Source organism: Triticum aestivum, chromosome 5B (assembly GCF_018294505.1).
Source record: "Triticum aestivum cultivar Chinese Spring chromosome 5B, IWGSC CS RefSeq v2.1, whole genome shotgun sequence".
NCBI lineage: Eukaryota > Viridiplantae > Streptophyta > Magnoliopsida > Poales > Poaceae > Triticum > Triticum aestivum.
In genome coordinates, this window is record NC_057807.1 from 375946602 (window position 1) to 375962273 (window position 15672).

Below are 15672 nucleotides of genomic sequence, written 5' to 3' on the forward strand. Positions count from 1 at the left end.
ATGGGTCGGCGCGGCGACGGGCGCGACCGAGCGGCTGAGCGCGCGCACTGGGCGGGCAGGACGCGTGGGGGGTGGGGGGTTGCGCGACGACGGTGCGAGCGTAGGGAGCAGAGGGGAGTGGAGAGGGGCGAGGCCTCACAGGGGGTTCGTGGGGTCCGGGACAGTGGGCTCGGGGAAGGTTGGGGAGGACGACGGGGACGACACGGCGGAGCGGGAGGCAGGCCGGTGGGGTGGAGGAAGCAGTCCGGCGGGGGGGGGGGGGAGGGGGGGTTGGAGCTCCGGGCGCCGGCATCGGCGTCGACGTGCAGGGGCGAGGGGATCGGGAGTCCTCCCGATCCAGATCCAGCGGGGGGGGGGTGGAGTGGTGCGAGTGGGGGGTGGTTAGGTTAGGGTTTGGGTGAGGGAGTGGATAAGGGGGGCCGGGTGGGCCAAGGGGGAGCTGGGCTGGCCGGGTGGGATGGGCCGATGCCCATGGGTAGCCGGGGGGTTCGTTTCTTTTGATTTGTTTTCATTTGTCTTTCTTTTGTGTTTCCTTTTAGTTAGCAAATAGTTTTACAAAAATATAACCCCTACTCCTAAATTAGCATAATAATATATTCCACTACCTCAACAAGCTTGTTGACCAAATGAACTAGTTTAATATTTGTTTAGAATTATAAAAGCATTTAAATAATTATTTTGCCACTGTTTTATCTACTCTTGTGCATTTAAATATTTTATTTAGATATGGGTCCTTCACTATAATTGCTTATGATTTATTTTACACCTCCCGAACATTTTAGGTTTAACATTTGAAAACCTTTGTTGTTTGCCTGATTTTGAATTTTGAATTTGAACCGGTTTTGGATCAACGTGAGATTAGCAACCGTAATAATGGTGACGTGGCATCATTAACGGGGGGATTACTGTAGCTTAATTATCCGGGGATCACAATTCTTGGTGCATCTTAACTTGCTGTTTAACAACTTGAACATAAGGTTTATTCAGACCTGGACCAACTTCGAAATTTGCATATGAGGACTTACCGGAATTGTTATATGTTGTTCCCGGCCTCATTTAAACTTGCTTTGATGTGTTGCTCTTGTTTGCATCATCTCTTGCCATGAGTAGCCTCATCTAGATTTGTCATGCATCATGCTTGTTGTGCATCATGTCATGTTCATGTGTGGTGTGTTTACTATGTTGTGTGCTTCTTTTCGATAGTTCTTGTTTCGTTGCGATCATGAGGATTCGTTCGTCTACGCTTGGTTCGGCTTCATGCGTTCGTCTTCTTCATGGACTCGTTCTTCTTCCTTGCAGGATTTCAGGAAAGATGTCCGCTACCCTGGATCTCACTACTATCATTCTATGCTAGTTGCTTCGTTCTATCACTTTGCTGCGCTACCTATCACCTGTTTATCAAACCTCCCATATTGCCATGAACCTCTAACCTTTGACACTTTTCCTATGCAAACCGTTGCTTGGCTATGTTACCGCTTTGCTCAGCCCTCTTATAGCATTGCTAGTTGCAGGTGAAGTTGAAGATTGCTCCATGGTGGACATGATTTTGGTTGGGATATCACAATATCTCTTATATTATTAATGCATCTATATACTTGGTAAAGGGTGGAAGACTTGGCCTTTTGCCTGGTGCTTTGTTCCACTCTTGCCGCCCTAGTTTCCGTCATACAGGTGTTATGTTCCAGGATTTTGCGTTCCTTACGCGGTCGGGTGATTTATGGGACCCCCTTGACAGTTCGCTTTGAATAAAACTCCTCCAGCAAGGCCCAACATTGGTTTTACCATTTGCCTCACCAACACCTATACTTTTCCCTTGGGAGTCGCTCTCTCGAGGGTCATCTTTATTTTAGCCCCCCCGGGCTAGTGCTTGTCTAAGTGTTGGTCCGAACTGAGCTGCCTGCGGGGCCACCTCGGGGCAACTTGAGGGTTGGTTTTACTCGTAGCTAGTCTCATCCGGTGTTGCCCTGAGAACGAGATATGTGCAGCTCCTATCGGGATTTGTCGGCGCATCGGGCGGCTTTGCTGGTCTTGTTTTACCATTGTCGAAATGTCTTGTAAACCGGGATTCCGAGTCTGATCGGGTCTTCCTGGGAGAAGGTATATCCTTCGTTGATCGCGAGAGCTTATCATGGGCAAAGTTGGGACACCCCTGCAGGGTATAATCTTTCGAAAGCCGTGCCTGTGGTTATAGGAAGATGGGAATTTGTTAATGTTCGGTTGTAGATAACTTGACACCAGATACGAATTAAAATGCATCAACCATGTGTGTAGCCGTGATGGTCTCTTTTCGGCGGAGTCTGGGAAGTGAACCCGGTTTCTGGGTTATGTTTGACGTAAGTAGGAGTTCAGGATCACTTCTTGATCACTACTAGTTGACGACCGCTCCGCTTGCTCTCTTCTTGCTCTTATTTGCGTATGTTAGCCACCATATATGCTTAGTCGCTGCTGCAGCCTCACCACTTTACCCCTTCCTTTCCAAGCTTTGCTAGTCTTGATACCCATGGTAATGGGATTGCTGAGTCCTCGTGGCTCACAGATTACTACAACAATAGTTGCAGGTACAGGTTGTGCAATGATCATGACGCGAGAGCGATGCTTGCTTGCGTTGATTTCTTCCTCTGCTTCTTCTTCGATCAGGGGATTGGTTCCAGGTCGGCAGCCTGGGCTAGCAGGGTGGATGTCGTTTGAGTTGCTGTTTGTGTTTCATCCGTAGTCGGATGATGCTCTTATGTATTGTGATGTTGTATTCGTGTGGCATTGTTTGCCTCTTGTATGTATCCCCATCTATTATGTAATGTTGATGTAATGATATCCACCTTGCAAAAGCGTTTCAATATGCGGGTCTATCCTTGGTGGGACCTTCGAGTTCCTTTTGGATAGGGTCGCATATTGGGCGTGACATCGGGTGTGATAGATCCTAACGTTCAAATACAACGGGTGTAAGCCAGATTTACACACGCAATACACTTAGGTTGACTTGATGAGCCTAGCATATACAGACATGGCCTCAGAACACGGAGGACCGAAAGGTCGAGCATGAGTCGTATAGAAGATACAATCAACATGGAGATGTTCATCGACATCGACTAGTCCATCTCACGTGATGATCGGACACGGCCTAGTTGACTCGGATCATGTTTCACTTAGATGACTAGAGGGATGTCTAATCTGAGTGGGAGTTCATTGAATAATTTGATTAGATGAACTTAATTATCATGAACTTAGTCTAAAATCTTTACAATATGTCTTGTAGATCAAATGGCCCACGTTACCATCAACTTCAACGCGTTCCTAGAGAAAACCAAGCTGAAAGATGATGGCAACAACTATACGGACTGGGTCTGGAACCTGAGGATCATCCTCATAGCTGCCAAGAAAGATTATGTCCTAGAAGCGCTGCTAGGTGAATCACCAATCCCAGAGAACCAAGAGGTTATGAACGCTTGGCAGTCTCGTGCTGATGATTACTCCCTCGTTCAGTGCGGCATGCTTTATAGCCTAGAACCAGGGCTCCAAAAGCGTTTTGAGAAACACGGAGCATATGAGATGTTTGAAGAGCTGAAAATGGTTTTCCAAGCTCATGCCCGGGTCGAGAGATATGAAGTCTCCGACAAGTTCTTCAGCTGTAAGATGGAGAAAAATAGTTCTGTCAGTGAGCACATACTCAAGATGTCTGGGTTGCACAACCGCTTAACTCAGCTGGGAGTTAATCTCCTGGATGACGCGGTCATTGACAGAATCCTTCAGTCGCTTCCACCGAGCTACAAGAGCTTTGTGATGAACTTCAATATGCAGGGGATGGAAAAGACCATTCCTGAGGTGTATTCAATGCTGAAATCAGCGGAGGTACAGATCAAAAAGGAACATCAAGTGTTGATGGTGAATAAAACCACTAAGTTCAAGAAAGGCAAGTGTAAGAAGAACTTCAAGAAGGACGGCAAGGGAGTTGCCGCGCCCGGTAAGCCAGTTGCCGGGAAGAAGTCAAACAATGGTCCCAAGCCTGAAACTGAGTGCTTCTATTGCAAGGGAAGTGGTCACTGGAAGCAGAACTGCCCCAAGTACTTAGCGGACAAGAAGGCCGGCAAAACCAAAGGTATATGTGATATACATGTAATTGATGTGTACCTTACCAGTACTCGTAGTAGCTCTTGGGTATTTGATACCGGTGCGGTTGCTCATATTTGTAACTCAAAGCAGGAGCTGCGGAATAAGCGGAGACTGGCGAAGGACGAGGTGACGATGTGCGTCGGGAATGGTTCCAAGGTTGATGTGATCGCCGTCGGCACGCTACCTCTACATTTACCTACGGGATTAGTTTTAAACCTCAATAATTGTTATTTAGTACCAGCTTTGAGCATGAACATTGTATCAGGATCTCGTTTAATTCGAGATGGCTACTCGTTTAAATCCGAGAATAATGGTTGTTCTATTTATATGAGAGATATGTTTTATGGTCATGCCCCGATGGTGAATGGTTTATTCTTAATGAATTTCGAGCGTAATGTAACACATATTCATAGTGTGAATACCAAAAGATGTAAAGTTGATAACGATAGTCCCACATACTTGTGGCACTGCCGCCTTGGTCACATTGGTGTCAAGCGCATGAAGAAGCTCCATGCTGATGGACTTTTAGAGTCTCTAGATTATGAATCATTTGACACATGTGAACCATGCCTCATGGGCAAAATGACCAAGACTCCGTTCTCCGGAACAATGGAGCGAGCAACCAACTTATTGGAAATCATACATACTGATGTGTGCGGTCCAATGAGCGTTGAGGCTCGTGGAGGATATTGTTATGTTCTCACTCTCGCTGATGAATTGAGTAGATATGGGTATGTCTACTTGATGAAACACAAGTCTGAGACCTTTGAAAAGTTCAAGGAATTTCAGAATGAGGTAGAGAATCAACGTGACCGAAAGATAAAGTTCTTACGATCAGATTGTGGGGGAGAATATTTAAGTCACGAATTTGGTACGCACTTAAGGAAATGTGGAATCGTTTCACAACTCACGCTGCCTGGAACACCACAGCGTAACGGTGTGTCCGAACATCGTAATCGCACTCTATTGGATATGGTGCGATCTATGATGTCACTTACCGATTTACCGCTATCATTTTGGGGATACGCTCTAGAGACAGCTACATTCACTTTAAATAGGGCATCGTCTAAATCCGTTGAGACGACACTGTATGAATTATGGTTTGGGAAGAAACCTAAGCTGTCGTTTCTAAAAGTTTGGGGATGCGATGCTTATGTCAAGAAACTTCAACCTGAAAAGCTCGAACCCAATTCGGAAAAATGCATATTCATAGGATACCCTAAGGAAACCATTGGGTATACCTTCTACCTAAGATCCGAAGGCAAGATCTTTGTTGCCAAGAACGGGTCCTTTTTGGAGAAAGAGTTTCTCTCGAAAGAATTAAGTGGGAGGAAAGTAGAGCTTGATGAAGTACTACCTCTTGAAACGGTAAGTAGCGCAACTCAGGAAGATGTTCCTGTGGTGCCTGCACCGACAAGACAGGAGGTTAATGATGATGATCAAGATACTTCGGATCAATCTCCTACTGAACTTCGAAGGTCCACAAGGACACGTTCCGCACCAGAGTGGTACGACAACCCTGTCTTGGAAATCATGTTGTTAGACAACAGTGAACCTTCGAACTATGAAGAAGCGATGGCGAGCCCAGATTCCAACAAATGGCTTGAAGCCATGCAATCCGAGATAGGATCCATGTATGAAAACGATGTATGGACTTTGACAGACTTGCCCGATGATCGGCGAGCGATAGAAAACAAATGGATCTTTAAAAAGAAGACGGACGCGAATGGTAATGTTACCATCTATAAAGCTCAACTTGTCACTAAGGGTTATCGACAAGTTCAAGGGGTTGACTACGATGAGACATTCTCTCCTGTAGCGAAGCTAAAGTCCGTCCGAATCATGTTAGCAATTGCCGCATACTATGATTATGAGATATGACAAATGGACGTCAAAACGGCATTCCTTAACGGCCATCTTAAGGAAGAACTGTATATGATGCAGCCGGAAGGTTTTGTCGACCCTGAGAATGCTAACAAGGTATGCAAGCTCCAGCGATCCATTTATGGGCTGGTGCAAGCATCTCAGAGTTGGAACATTCGCTTTGATGAGATGATCAAAGCGTTTGGGTTTATGCAGACTTATGAGAAGCCTGCGTTTACTAGAAAGTGAGTGGGAGCTCTGTAGGATTTCTCATATTATATGTAGATGACATACTTTTGATGGGAAATGATATAGAACTTTTGGACAACATTAAGGCCTACTTGAATAAGTGTTTTTCAATGAAGGACCTTGGAGAAGCTGCTTACATATTAGGCATCAAGATCTATAGGGATAGATCGAGACGCCTCATAGGTCTTTCACAAAGCACATACCTTGATAAGATATTGAAGAAGTTCAATATGGATCAGTCCAAGAAAGGGTTCTTGCCTGTATTGCAAGGTGTGAGATTGAGCTCGGCTCAATGCCCGACCACGGTAGAAGATAAAGAAGAGATGAGTGTCATCCCCTATGCCTCAGCCATAGGGTCTATTATGTATGCCATGTTGTGTACCAGATCTGATGTAAACCTTGCCGTAAGTTTGGTAGGAAGGTACCAAAGTAATCCCGGCAAGGAACACTAGACAGCGGTCAAGAACATCCTAAAGTGGGGCCCCCGTAGCTCCACCGATGTACTCCTTTCACCCATATATACCTACGTACCCTAAAACTTCTAGAACAGAAGATAGATCAGGAGTTCCGCCGCCGCAAGCCTCTGCTGGAGGGGGAACCCATCACTGGTGGCCATCTTCATCATCCCGGTGCTATCCATGGTGAGGAGGGAGTAGTTCACCCTCGGGGCTGAGGGTATGTGCCAGTAGCTATGTGTTTGATCTCTCTCTCTCTCTCATGTTCTCTCTCATGTTCCCTCTATGGCACGATCTTGATGTATCACGAGCTTTGCTATTGTATTTGGATCTTATGATGTTTCTCCCCCTCTACTCTCTTGTGATGAATTGTGTTCCCCTTTGAAGTTATCTTATCGGATTGAGTCTTTTATGAGAACACTTGATGTATGTCTTGCCATGCTTATCTGTGGTGACAATGGGATATCATGTGCCACTTGATGTATGTTTTGGTGACCAACTTGCAGGTTCCGCCCATGAACCTATGCATAGGGATTGGCACACGTTCTTGACTCTCCGGTAGAAACTTTGGGGCACTCTTTGAAGTACTTTGTGTTGGTTGGATGAATCTGAGATTGTGTGATGCATATTGTATAATCATGCCCATGGATACTTGAGGTGACAATGGAGTATCTAGGTGACATTAGGGTTTTGGTTGATTTGTGTCTTAAGGTGTTATTCTAGTACAAACTCTTTTATAGATTGATCTGAAAGAATAACTTTGAGGTGGTTTCGTACCCTACCATAATCTCTATGTTTGGTCTCCGCTATTAGTGGCTTTGGAGTGACTCTTTGTTGCATGTTGAGGGCTTGTTATATGATCTATCTATGTTATTATTGTTGAGAGAACTTGCACTAGTGAAAGTATGAACCCTATGCCTTGTTTCCTATCATTGCAATACCGTTTACGCTCACTTTTATCATTACTTAGCTTGCTGTTTTCATATTTTCAGATTACAAATACCTATATCTAGCATCCATATTGCACTTGTATCACCATCTCTTCGCCGAACTAGTGCACCTATACAATTTACCATTGTATTGGGTGTGTTGGGGACACAAGAGACTCTTTGTTATTTGGTTGCAGGGTTGCTTGAGAGAGACCATCTTCATCCTACGCCTCCTACGGATTGATAAACCTTAGGTCATCCACTTGAGGGAAATTTGCTACTGTCCTACAAATCTGTGCACTTGCAGGCCCAATAATGTCTAAAAGAAGAAGGTTGTGTAGTAGACATCAAGCTCTTTTTTGGCGTCGTTGCCGGGGAGGCTAGGTAAAAGGGCACTCACTCACACCCCGTCAACTAAGCTCTTTTCTGGCGCCGTTGCCGCGGAGGTTAGTGCTTGAAGGTATATCTTTAGATCTTGCAATCGAGTCTTTTTGTTTCTTGTTTTATCACTAATTTAGTTTATAAAAGAAAACTACAAAAAATGGAATTAAGTTTGTCTCATACGCTTCGTCTTTTTAATATCTTTCGTGAGTATGATGGAAAGGAAAATTGTGCTCAAGTGCTAGAAGAAGAATGCTCTAAAATGCTTGGTACTGAATCTTTGAATGATGAGCATGATTGCAATTTTGTTAGTATGAACTCATTGAATATCCTTAGTACTAATGATGATTGCTCTAGTCATGATGAAAGTATATCTTATGAGCATGTCAACTTTTGTGGAGTGCATGTTTGCATAAACACACCAAATAGAGAAGATATATATTGCAAGAGGCATAAATATTTAGAAACTAAGAAGTTGCAAGAAAGGCTATATAAGAGTGCGGAGAATTTAAGATATCTTTCCCGTTGTGAATTTTGCAATAAGCAAGATCATTTACATCTCCAATGCAAATTGTTTCATGATCGGATCGTGTCCAAAAATTGTGATGATTTGATCTCCCTTTCTCATTACAATGAACTTAGGTTGCTTTTGGGTTGTGAAGAGTTGAAACGTTTAACTAAGCCTATTCCAAAATTTAATCTTATGCATTTTCTTGATATTGATCTAGAAAAGATTTATTTGTTTTGTGCGGAGAATTGCATTGAAAATCCTTATATTGCCAGTTACATAAAGAAAAGAAAGCAAATAGAAGATGAAGAGAATACTAATGAAAGGGAATAGACTTCCCAATCCCCTCCTATTATTTCTTATGATGAATCAGGTTACGAGGAGGAGCTTTCTATTCAACCAATCTCATCAATAAGGAGCTCAAAGAGGAAGGTTGAACCCACACATAATATGAAGAAGAAAAAGAAAATAAGGAGCAACAAAGGTAGAAAGGTATCCCTCCCAAATTATGTTGCTCCTACTACTCATTGTGATGATGATAATTTCTATACTATTGGTGCTATCAATATTTTTAATGATGAGAGTGATTATGCTTATGATATGAAAGGGCCCAAGCTTGAGGAAGCTATGTTTGATGAGGATGAAATATTTGAGAATATATTTGCTGAAATTAGTGTTTGTCCCAAGCTTGGGGATGCTATGTTTTATGAAGATGATATTTTTAGCATCCCAAGTTTTGATATGCAAAGTTGTTATGATGATAGCATGCCTCCTACCTATGATGATTATATTGATGAAAGTGGGTTTGGAAGAGTGTCAACTTTAGGAAGTAGTGATCCCACTATTTTGGAGGATGTTGAATTTTATTGTGATGAATATGAAAGTGGATTTGGAAGAGTGTCAACTTTATTTAGTGATTCCACTATCTTGGGAGAGGTTTCAATCGATTATGATGAGAACGAAGTTGCTACTTATGATGATTATTGTGATGAAACTTATGCTATAAAAAGTAGTGATGATTATATTTACAAATCTTGTCATGATTATGATTACCCTTTCTCTGAACATTACTCTTTTAATGTGGAAACAATTTTTAGTGTTCAAGTCTCTTATGATACTCCCACTATTCCGAATGAGAAGAATTTTGCTTATGTGGAGAGTAGTAAATTTTCTATGCTTGTAGATCATGAAAAGAATGCTTTAGGTGCTGGTTACATTGTTGAATTCATTCATTTTTCTACTGAAAATTATTATGAGGGAGGAATATATGCTTGTAGGAATTGCAATAATGTCAAGTTTCCTCTCTATGTGTTGAAAATCTTGAAGCTATGCTTGTTTTACCTTCCTATGCTAGTTGATTATTGTTCCCATAAGTTATTTGCTCGCAAAATCCCTATGCATAGGAAGTGGGTTAGGCTTAAATGTGCTAGTCATATACTTCGTGATGCTCCCGTTATGTTTCAATTCTTATCTTTTATGTGAGCATCATTGCCATCATCATGCCTAGCTAGAAAGGCATTAAAGAAAAGCGCTTGTTGGGAGACAACCCAACATTTATCCTTACTGTTTTTGTGTGTTCACATGATTATGCTACTGTAGTAATAATGTTTTATAAGTTTTGTTTCAATAAAGTACCAAGTAAGACCTTTAGGATAGCTTACGGTGATAGTTGTGTTGATCCTGCTGAAAATCAGAAACTTTTTCACCCAATAAATTAGTTTTGTTAATTCACATAAACATGCTTTTGATCTGATTCTTTTTGCTCCGGATTGTTACACAATTGTCTTATGACTTCCTAATTTAGTAGGATTTTTCGAGTTCCATAAGTATATGTTTGATACAAATTACTACAAACTGTTCTGTTTTTGACAGGTTCTGTTTTCTATGTGTTGTTTGCTTATTTTGATGAATCTATGAGTAGTATCGGAGGGTATGAACCATAGATAAGTTTAAGTACAATAGATATTACACCAATATGAATTTAGAATGAGTTCATTACAGTACCTAAGTGGTTGTTTTACTTTCTTATACTAACGGAGCTTACGAGTTTTCTGTTGAGTTTTGTGTTGTGGAGTTTTCAAGTTTTGGGTAAAGATTCGATGGACTATGGAATAAGGAGCGGTAAGAGCCTAAGCTTGGGGATGGACAAGGCACCCCAAGGCAATATTCAAGGACAACCAAGATCCTAAGCTTGGGGATGCCCCGGAAGGCATCCCCTCTTTCGTCTTCGTTCATCGGTAACTTTACTTGGAGCTATATTTTTATTCACCACATGATATTTGTTTTTCTTGGAGCGTCATTTTCTCTTGTTAGTATTTTCTTTCTGTTATTTATAATAATGTTTTGCATATTTATTTTCAATAAAAATGTCAAGGATAGCCTTTGCCATGCCTATTTTGCTAATATACATGTTGCTGTTTGAAAACAGAAAGTTTACCGCTGTTGCAAAAATTCCCTAGAAAAGTCAGAGAGTGGTATAATGTTGAATCTTTTTTCATATTGAGATCTGATAAATTTATTACATTGGGAATTTTAGTTCACAATTTTTGGAGTTAGGGAAGTATTGATACTCTTGCACTCTTTATAGACTGTACTGTTTTGGCAGATTGCTGTTATGTTTGCGTTGTTTGCATATGTTTGCTTGTTTAAGGATTCTATTTGAGGATAGGAGTATTAAATATGCAGAGGCATTTAGTATGCAATGTGGAATAATAATTTTAGTGATTTGTTACAATAGAAAATGATAAGGTTTTGCATTGGTTTATACTAACCTATCTCACGAGTTCTTGTTGAGTTTGGTGTGAATGAAGCTTTTTGATAAAAAAAAGAGAAAGCATGATATGGGAGGAATTAAGGAGACTCAAAATTTCAAGCTTGGGGATGCCCAAGGCACCCCAAGATAATATTTCAAGAAGTCTCAAGCATCTAAGCGTGGGGATGCCCCGTTAGGCATCCCACCTTTCTTCTCCAACAACTATCGGTTAGTATCGGTTGAGCCTAAGTTTTTGCTTCTTCACATGAGTTGTGATATCCTTGTATTGTCATTTTATTTTGTTTTGCTTGCTGTTTGAATACAATACCAAGATCTGAAATTCTTAAATGTTAAAGAGTCTTCGCATATTTACATAATTATTTAGCTACTCATTGATCTTCACTTATATCTTTCGGAGTAGTTTGTCATTTGCTCTAGTGCATCACTTATATCTTTTAGAGCACGGTGGTGTCTTAATTTTGAAGAAATTTCTAGTCTCTCATGCTTCACTTATATTATTTTGAGAGTATTAAATAGCATGGTAATTTGCTTAAATAATCCTAATATGCTAAGCATAAAAGAATTGTAAGAATTCTTATGAGTGTGTTGAATAGTAAGAAAAGTTTGATGCTTGATAATTGTTTTGAGATATGAAGATGGTGATATTAGAGTCATGCTAGTTGAGTAGTTGTGAATTTCAGAAATACTTGTGTTAAAGCTTGTGATTCCCGTAGCATGCACTTATGGTGAACCGTTATGTGATGAAGTCGGGGCATGATTTATTTATTGATTGTCTTCCTTATGAGTGGCGGTCGGGGACGAGCGATGGTCTTTTCCTACCAATCTATCCCCCTAGGAGCATGCGCGTAATACTTTGCTTTGATAACTTGTAGATTTTTGCAATAAGTATACGAGTTCTTTATGACTAATGTTGAGTCCATGGATTATACGCACTCTCATCCTTCCACCATTGCTAGCCTCTCTAATACCGCGCACTTTTCGCCGGTATCATACACCCACCATATACCTTCCTCAAAACAGCCACCATACCTACCTATCATGGCATTTCCATAGCCATTCCGAGATATATTGCCATGCAACTTTCCACCGTTCCGTTTATTATGACACGCTCCATCATATTGCTAGCATGATCATGTAGTTGACATTGTATTTGTGGCAAAGCCACCATTCATAATTCTTTCATACATGTCACTCTTGATTCATTGCATATCCCGGCACACCACTGGAGGCATTCATATGGAGTCATACTTTGTTCTAAGAATCGAGTTGTAATTGTTGAGTTGTAAGAAAAATAAAAGTGTGATGATCATCATTTTTTAGAGCATTGTCCCAAGTGAGGAAAGGATGATGGAGACCATGATTCCCCCACAAGTCGGGATGAGACTCCGGACGAAAAATAAAAAAAATAAAAATGAAAAAAAGAGGCCATAAAAAAGGGAGAAAAGGCCCAAATAAAAAAAATTATAGAAAAAGAGAGAAGGGACAATGTTACTATCCTTTTACCACACTTGTGATTCAAAGTAGCACCAAGATCTTCATGATAGAGAGTCTCTCATTTTGTCACTTTCATATACTAGTGGGAATTTTTCATTATAGAACTTGGCTTGTATATTCCAATGATGGGCTTCCTCAAATGCCCTAGGTCTTCGTGAGCAAGCGAGTTGGATGCACACCCACTTAGTTTCTTTTGTTGAGCTTTCATATACTTATAGCTCTAGTGCATCCGTTGCATGGCAATCCCTACTCACTCACATTGATATCTATTGATGGGCATCTCCATAGCCCTTTGATACGCCTAGTTGATGTGAGACTATCTTCTCCCTTTTTGTCTTCTCCACAACCACCCTTCTATTCCACCCATAGTGCTATATCCATGGCTCACGCTCATGTATTGCGTGAAGATTGAAAAAGTTTTGAGAATGACAAAAGTGTGAAACAATTGATTGGCTTGTCATCAGGGTTGTGCATGATTTAAATACTTTGTGTGGTGAAGATAGAGCATAGCCAGACTATATGATTTTGTAGTGATAACTTTCTTTGGCCATGTTATTTTGAGAAGACATGATTGCTTTGTTAGTGTGCTTGAAGTGTTATTATTTTTATGTCAATATGAATTTTTGTGTTGCATCTTTCGGATCTGAATATTCATATCACAATTGAGAAGAACTACATTGAAATTATGCCAACTAGCATTCCACATAAAAAATATCTTTTTTATCATTTACCTACTCGAGGACGAGCAGGAATTAAGCTTGGGGATGCTTGATACGTCTCCAACGTATCTATAATTTTTGATTGCTCCATGCTATATTATCTACTATTTTGGGCAATATTGGGCTTTATTATCCACTTTTATAATATTTTTGGGACTAACCTATTAACCGGAGGCCCAGCCCAGATTTGCTGTTTTTTTGCCTATTTCAGTGTTTCGAAGAAAATGATTATCAAACGGAGTCGAAACGGAACGAAATCAACTGGAGAAGTTATTTTTGGAAGGAAACCCACCTGATGGACTTGGACCCCACGTCAGAAGATACGGGAAGTGCTCACGAGGGTGGGGGGCGCGCCCACCCCCTAGGGCGCGCCCCCTGCCTCGTGGGGCCCTTGTAGCTCCACCGATGTACTCCTTTCACCCATATATACCTACGTACCCTAAAACTTCCAGAACAGAAGATAGAACGGGAGTTCCGCCGCCGCAAGCCTCTTTAGCCACCAAAAACCTCTCGGGAGCCCGTTCCGGCACCCTGCCGGAGGGGGAACCCATCACCGGTGGCCATCTTCATCATCCCGGTGCTATCCATGACGAGGAGGGAGTAGTTCACCCTCGGGGCTGAGGGTATGTACCAGTAGCTATGTGTTCGATCTCTCTCTCTCTCTCTCGTGTTCTCTCTCGTGTTCCCTCTATGGAACGATCTTGATGTATCCCGAGTTTTGCTATTGTAGTTGGATCTTATGATGTTTCTCCCCCTCTACTCTCTTGTGATGAATTGAGTTTCCCCTTTGAAGTTATCTTATCGGATTGAGTCTTTTATGAGAGCACTTGATGTATGTCTTGCCGTGCTTATCTGTGGTGACAATGGGATATCATGTTGTGGGGACCCCGACTCATAAGTTGTGATCACCGAATGCACGTGTACAGTGATCCCAGAGATCAATGCTCACTGTACACACAGAAGCTGAATAACAAGAGTCTTACATCCGTACATGCCGTCTTACACAAATTATGACCTTTATGGTCAAGTCTTACATTGATGAAGCCTCAAGGGCTGAACATGAAAGAAAATGTAAGCAGCGGAATTCTTTGTCGTTAAGCAGAACCATGCCACATGCCTTAACCCTACAGGCATTCTGAATGGGAAGCGTCCTAGTTCGCATGTTCGTCTCCAAAGAACTCTTCTGAGGACTCCTGCTCTTCCATGCCTGGCCAGTTAAATAACCAGTGGCAAGCCAATGAGTACTTTGAATGTACCTGCAAGCAACCCATGATTTGGTTCAAAGTAACAATGCAACTATACAACAGGTAAGCAACCTAGCTTCAAGCTAGTTGAGATGTCCTATCGACTTGTGAGATATGCATCAATGAACATGGGTAACCTTGAGAATAGGTTACAGATATCAACATAAATAGGGTTTGGATAAATGCCATTTCATTCAACATGTCAAGTCACCACCTTGACACAAATAGTTCTCTTCCACACACACATGCACCGAGATTGTAAAATTTCTGGACATAGTTTAAGTAGCACCTCCAACTGTCCATGACCGTGGACACGGCTATTCGAATAGTTTGACACTCTGCATAGGTTGTGCACTTTACCCACAAGATCCGGGAAGCTTTCGTGTCATCCACGATCCCACAGTACCTCAATACTCGGGGGAAGCACCCGATCATTACCTTTCCCTAGACGACACTAACATAGGGTCCACTCGTTGATACACGACCCTCGTGTATAAGCAAAAGATCATGGGACTCTTCCCTTTTCACATTATTACGCATACACGAAGGGACCAACAGTGTGTCCGGTGCCCTGTGAAAACAGTCATGGCCGCCTATCCAAGCATGACCCCGTCCCGAGAGTGACCTCAAGTCACCCCCGTCACTGGTAATGTGGGCACCATGCTAGTATCAGCCTAAGTAATCAATAATGCCCCGTACCATAAAGGGGTAGAGTGGTTGCACATGTTTGGTTGGGACGGTAGTCACACATAAATCTAATCCATCATTTTACTCACACACACCAAAAGCTCTCTTTGGTACACCACTTCTTCCTCAAGTGGTGACCTTAGTTCAACATCTCCCAAGGGCATTAGGGGTACCCGATGGGGTTTTCGAAATAATGTAACCATTTAACCACGAAGAGTTCATGGTACACATGCATCATTATGCATCAACTAGTCTCTTGACAA